Raw genomic sequence first — 6,519 nt, 5'->3', positions numbered from 1 at the left:
CCGTGTCCCGGTATAGGGACAGCCGAAATCACCGGGATAACCGGGATCGGTCCTTTACTGACCCCTTACCGGCACTGAGGGGAGCGGGGGAGGGCCCGTGTCCCGGTGTGGGAACAAGCGGGATAACCGGGATCAGCCCTGCACTGAGCCCTCACGGCTCTGAGGGCAGCGGGGGAGGGCCCGTGTCCCGGTATAGGGACAGCCGAAATCCCCGGGATAACCGGGATCAGCCCTGCACTGACCCCGCACTGGCGCTGAGGGAACCGGGGAAAGCCCCCGACCGTGTCCCGGTGTGGGATCAGCCGGGATCCCCGGGATAACCGGGGTCAGCCCTGCACTGACCCCGCACCGAGCCGTAGGGGCCACGCGTTTTTAGTGAGACGCAGGAAAAAGAAGAAAAAAAACCAAAAAACCAAAAAAACTAAACAGAACCAAAAAAGCAAAACCAAATCAAAACAACAACAACAACAAAAAAAAAAAAACCCTAAAACCAAAAGAAAAACCCCACAAACAAGCAAAAACGTACAAAAAAACCCCGCGACAACTGGTTCTTCTGGTGCGTTTTTGGTTTTTTTTTGGTTTGGTTTTTTTTTGTTTGTTTTTTTTTTTTTTTTTTTTTTTTTTTTTTTTTTTTTTGGTTTTTTTTTGTTGTTGTTGTTTTGGGTTGTTCGTTGTTCCTCGGCTCCCAGCGGGTGTTGCCTCGCCCGAGGGCGTGAGCCACTGGCTACTGAGGTCGTTATAACATGAAGAACGCCTTAATGAGGCTGTTTCTTAATTAGGGTCCTCTTACTGTTAGTTCTGCTTCTGTATAGTGAGACCCAGACTGGTCTGTTGTATTTTGGCTCCTGTGCTACGTTTTCTCCTTTTAGAGCTTTTCATCATCTTTCCTGTAGCTGCACCTGCCCAAGAATTTCCAACTTTTTTTTTTTTTTTGCCTCCAGGAGACTTTTTTGTTTGTTTGTTTTGCTTTGTTTGGTTTGTGTTTGTTTTGTTTGTTTGTTATTCCCTCCAAAGCAACAATAAGTTGTTCTATAACCTTTGATGCTGTGAGAGCTCAGTAAAATGAAGACGTCGTCGCTGCAGAAGAAACTTTCACAGTGATGACTTTATGTCTAGGTGCCCGAGTGCTGCTGTCATAACGAACTCCTGAAGTGTTACAAGGAATCTGTTCCTCATAAATGTGGTTTTGTAAGCCACCCACCTTCCCAGTGTGGTGGCTTGGTTTTGGGGTCTGTTGTCATTCTTTGTGTTTCAGCACCAAATTCCTGCCGGTCTGCTGGGTGTGGGACAGTTTTGCTTTTTCCTTTGGTGAGGGTAAACAGAGTTTTTTTCCTCTCTCTACAATGACATTTTGAGGTAACATTTGACATACTTTGTGCAGCTGCTGTGGGAGGCTGGGGGGTTGATGTGCACGTATAAAATGCATTTATCCCATGGAATTGAGGCAGTGATTTACTGAAGCAGAGGACTTTACGCTGAGTGAGACCTACACAGTCCACTTAAAATGCTGTTTATGTCTTCTACAGAGCAGCTTCCTTAGCAGTGGTAGATTTGGTCACTGTAAATTGACAGATCTCTGTGAAGTCGTGGTTTCAGATTCATAATCACCAGAATTTACCTGGGATGTTACCTGCACGAGCAGGTGTAAAAGTTTGAGGTGGGTTCTCTCGTGTGACTTTTTCCTGTCCTGTGGACTTCAGGCACTGTGTTGGTTCTGGATTTGTTCTGATTTTTCTCCAGATTGTTTAGTGCCTGTAAAGGTTCGTTCCATTGCAGATTTAACCACCTGTCTAACAGGTAGTCAGCATTTTGCTGTGTGCACATTTTCTCACAGCATGTTCCTACATATTTTTCCTGTTACTGAATTAAATTCACTGGATTGGTTTCCTTCCACCACACGTCAAGGTTTTTTATTTAAAAAAATCATTAAATGCATAAAGACAATTCTAAAAATAGCCTTATTACCTAGGATAGCTTCACTTTGAAGTGTTTGATTGATGTTACATTGAAGTATGGTTGTAAAGAGAAATAAGTTGTTAGTATAATCACTGACCAGTACAGCTTCTGATGGTCAACATGACTGAAGACTTTAAAGGCATTAATAATTTTGGACTTCTTTCTATGTGTGTTGGAGATAGAAGGCATAAACTGAGTTGTTTTGCCTGCTTGGACTTGCTTCTGGATGCTCAATGTGAATTAGAAACTCAAATTGAAAATATTCTGTAAGGTCCTGGGAGACTCCAGCTGTCAGTCCTTGTTCACACCATAGCCAAGCCTGCTTTCAGGTGGTCATCTAGCTTCCTCTAGTGTAGTTTTGTTTGCAAATGTGCCCTTTTATGATAGATTTCTTTTTTTTTCCTACTTTGATGGTTTCTGCTGAGCTCCCACCTGAAACCCATTGCAGATTTTTGCAAAAAATGCTCTTTATTTACCCTAGACATTTCATTTCCAAGTGAGGTTTCCAATAGTCTCAGCTATTCAAAAGGGAATTTTTACTCATCATGTGCTGTATTAAAATGATTTCTGATTAACAATTTGCTGTGGTGGGGAAAACGTCATTTAAAGATTTTGTGGGACCCTTGGTGGCATAATTCAAAAGATTGCTGCACCTAGCCTGGAAGTGTCTTCTGGGATACAGCTATGACAGGCATGGGATATTGACTGGAAAATCAGCTTTCAGATGGTGTTGTTCCAGTTTCCCTTGTTCTTTTTTCCCCTCCTAATTAATATTTTGTCATGGAAAAGCAGCTCTGAGGAGCTGGGACAGCTTGGTTGGTGTTGTCTGCAGGAATGGGCTGGGTGGTCAAAATCAAAAAAATAAATCATAACTTGAAACAACTACATTGATTTACATAGCAATATTCAGATATTTAAATAAAAACTCAGGATGAATACTGGGGTTTTTTTGGGTTTTTTTTGGTTTTTTTTGTTGCTGTTAGGTCCCTTAAGAGCAGTGTTCATGGTTGTGGCTGTGTTTCCTGGTGTTGAGAAATATTTTAGTGGTGAAAGGCTTTCTATACTGTTTAGTTGAGTAGTAGAGCACACCAAGGAATTTTTGTCTATAATGAAAGGTAAAAAAAGGCTTAACTTCTAGGCTGTTTCCAGATGCAGGAAGAATTACCACGGAACAATGACAATTTCATGTGGAAGCCTTGTTTTTTATCTTCTGTGTGTTTTACCTTTCGTCAGGAGGAGGAGGATTGGAGGAAATGGTTTTAAAAATATCACTGGTGGGTGACTGACATGACAGGTACATCCGTATAAATAAGTTTCTGTGCTTAACACATCCATGTGTGTATATGAGGTGAAAAAAACAAATAAACTATAAATGCAGTCAGCTGGGTTTTTTTTTTGAGAAATGCTGGTTTGAGTGACTGGCAAAAAGCTGATACTGCTTTTCTTTTCTTTGGCTTCTACGTGCTGCCCACATCTGTTCTTCCCAGTATCTTCAAACACAGGCATGAATGCTTATAAACTTATTTGCATTTTTGCTACTGCTACAAATTTGCTCTGCTGTCAGTCTGGAGTAAAGAGGCGGTGGAACACCAGGGGTGTGCATTGTGGAGGCAAACCTGTCGTGGGTAGCTGGTGGTCTGTGTGCTGACAGTGGTAATTACAGCGTGGTATTTTGTTTGATAACACCATTTTCAAGGAAGAAAAAGCCCAAAAAGCAAACCCAACAACAACCAAAAAAACAAACTCCCATCTACATTTAGCTTTGGCTCCTCTTCATTTCTCTGCCTCTGCCTGTTACCTACTAGAAGTGCACATACTCAGTGTAGTAGGATGGATCACAATAGCTGTGAGATGCTTGGAGTTTGCAGCTGTTCTGAGCAGGAATAAACCTCATTCTTCGTGTCAGGGGTGCTTTAGCCTGGTATTTTAATTATACACTTAATAGTAAGTTATTGCACAGGGTGATGTGTGGTGGGGAGCGTTCCTACAGCAGTGGGAATTCCTGCGCCTTAAAATTTCTGCTTTTTGTGGCAGATTTCATGTGTACACAACTGATGGGCTGATGGAAAGGGTATTCTATCACTTAGCAAGGTACTCCATATTGTAAAAACTCCTTATTGTAAAGGTGAGGTGGCCTTGCTGTAGAAGTAGTGATGCTGTGCCTGAAACGTGCGACCTCAGTGCCTTTCTGACACAGACACTCCCTGCTGCTGGTGTGCAGCAACACTGGATGTCTTACAATGCTCTGTTTTGACCAAAACCCATCCATTTCTCTATAGATGAGATAATTTAGGTGGTTTTCTATGCTGCACGTTGGCTTCATTAAAGCAGTATAGCAAATATTTGTGCTGTGTGCTCTTGTGGGCCTTGCAGGGTCACTTGCTGTTTTGTCTCAATGCCGGTTTCTGATGTCCTCGTTATCTTGCAGTGCCACTTGAGGATGAGAAATTTTAATCCCTAACTCTTGTCACCTAGGGCTTAGCAGGAGGTGGAGAATGTTTTTCAGGGGTTACATTAGAGCCTGGGATTCCCAGATGAAAAAGCAGCACATGTCCTTGAGTAAGTGGAACCACCCAGAGCTGAGGGTCAGATTTTCAAGGACTCAAAACCATTATCTGATTCTTCAAGGTTAGTAGGCTGCAGCTGTGATTTCCTCACTGTTACATTTGGCAGAAATGTAATGTAGTGCTTGCTGATATTGTGGGGAGCACATAAAATCATGTGCATAAATTCTGAACCAACATCACTAAATAACCAAGATTCCAATTTATACAGTTGTTGTAAAATAGCATTAAATTGTTCTTGAAATTATTTATTTTTTCACCAAAGTGAATATTTTCTCTAGCTGTATCCCTGACTTGAGCTGTGTCCCTTTCCTGGGCTGGGAAACAATGGCCTTCATCTCCTCCTCTTTGTAATCAATGTCTTGTGGATCTCAGTCTTCCCCACATCTTTTTCCTCTGTATATGAGATGGAAAAAAGGGAAAGGTTGCAAAAAACCTTCTGTGAATTTGAATATTATTCATAGAACATAGTATCAGATGGTGTAAATGGTAAGGACTGCTGCCCAAGATACGTCAAGGTACAAAAGACTCACTGAATTATGTATGGTCCCATGTTGACACAAGCTATGGTGAAATTTAGGAGATAATTACTAAACAAATTACTGTTGTTTGCTAATCTAACACAGTCAAATCTGATCAACACAAAAGAACATGACTTACAGGAAAAGTTCCAATTGGGAAAAAAAAAATCATTAAGTGTGTGCCTTGAGCAAGGGCCTCTGGTGCCACTGCTTTCTAAGGTGTACTGGTGATTGCACAAAACATATTTTGATTAAATTGTCCAAATTTACAAAGCTTGGAAAAGCACTGGAATATTTCTGCATCTGCTCTGCAGACTGTTAGATGGCTTTTCTGGGAAGGGATGTCCTCCAGCAGAGTAGACAGCTAGAGCACAGATTGTAAAATAAACAGAAAAAAAAGGGAGACTGATCTGATGTGACTTTTAAGAGTGCAGAGACTGAGAACTTTTGTGCCCTTGATCTAGACATCAGCCAAATTGCTTGCTATCTTGGGACAGGAAAATTAATGGAACCAGAGGAAGAGTGAGGCTATATATCCCATCACAGGCTGCATTTGTGGGGATTTTTTTTGGTGTGTGTTTTTTATTTTATTTTATTTTTTTAATAAATAATTCAAATAATTATGAAAGGGATTGTTTGTTTACAGGTCTACAAAGGGGCCTTAGAGGCCACCCTTTTCACTTCAGAAGCTGGACAGGATAGAAGAGAGCCTGGGGCTTTCCAAATGCTGTCAGCTGTGTCAGGCTTGGGGTGAAACCTCACAAAATCCTGGGGAGAGATTTGTGCTGGCAGAGCCAAGCAGGGAAGCATCAAACTCTGTTGTGGAAGCTTATATTAAATTACTCCAGCTGAGAAAATTAACCTTAATTTTCAGAGTCCAGCATGCAGCGGCCACAGATCAGGAGATGGGGCAGAAATGTTAATTTCTCTGAAAGCTGACATGGAGGATAATTGTCTTAGGAAGCAAGAGGCAGGGAACTAGCATTCTTGTGTGTCTTGGAAATACAGTACTTGAGTAATGTTTTGTGATCTCCTGAGGGCAGTATTAGAGAGAGGGGCTTTTTTTCCCTGTGCTTTGGTCAGAGAAGTCTATAGATGAAAAATGCGCCTTATATTTTATGATTTTTTTACTCTTGTTTGTTGCAGGAATTTATTTTACCAGCCCTGACTATCCTAAAACCAGATTTTTTTTTTTTCCTTTTCTTTAAGTAAAGAGGTAGAGGAGGAATTTTTTAATATGTAGTCTCAATTTGAGGCTTATGTTTTGAGTTTGATACTTTTGACAGTTCAGTTTAAATAAGGACATTTGTAGCGCTGAAAGAGAGGAAGATGCAGTGGCAGGTTCTTTACCTAAAACTGCACTGGAGCAGGTTGTTGGAGCTGTGAAGAGGTGACTCCTGTGCTCAGAGACTGAGTTTTTATGCTCATACACCTGCATTATTTCAGGGCCATTGTGTTAGCTCACTGTTGTGTTTCAG

The 6,519-nt window shown here is 41.4% G+C and overlaps 1 protein-coding gene across 3 annotated transcripts in view; it reads left to right on the top strand.

The window, feature by feature from the left end:
* Positions 1-974: 974 nt before the first annotated feature.
* XRCC4 (X-ray repair cross complementing 4) overlaps positions 975-6,519 on the top strand; it is a 143,177-nt gene continuing 137,632 nt past the window's right edge. For all 3 annotated transcript variants that reach the window (XR_008428739.1, XM_053932630.1, XM_053932632.1), the window contains exon 1: positions 975-1,657. The gene's annotated coding sequence lies outside the window, so the exon portion shown is untranslated. The remainder of the gene's footprint in view (positions 1,658-6,519) is intronic.

The sequence above is a fragment of the Vidua chalybeata genome, chromosome Z (assembly GCF_026979565.1).
Source record: "Vidua chalybeata isolate OUT-0048 chromosome Z, bVidCha1 merged haplotype, whole genome shotgun sequence".
NCBI classification, from domain to species: Eukaryota; Metazoa; Chordata; class Aves; order Passeriformes; family Viduidae; genus Vidua; species Vidua chalybeata.
Note: the sequence above shows the minus strand (reverse complement) of the source record. Positions and strands in the feature narration are given on the sequence as shown.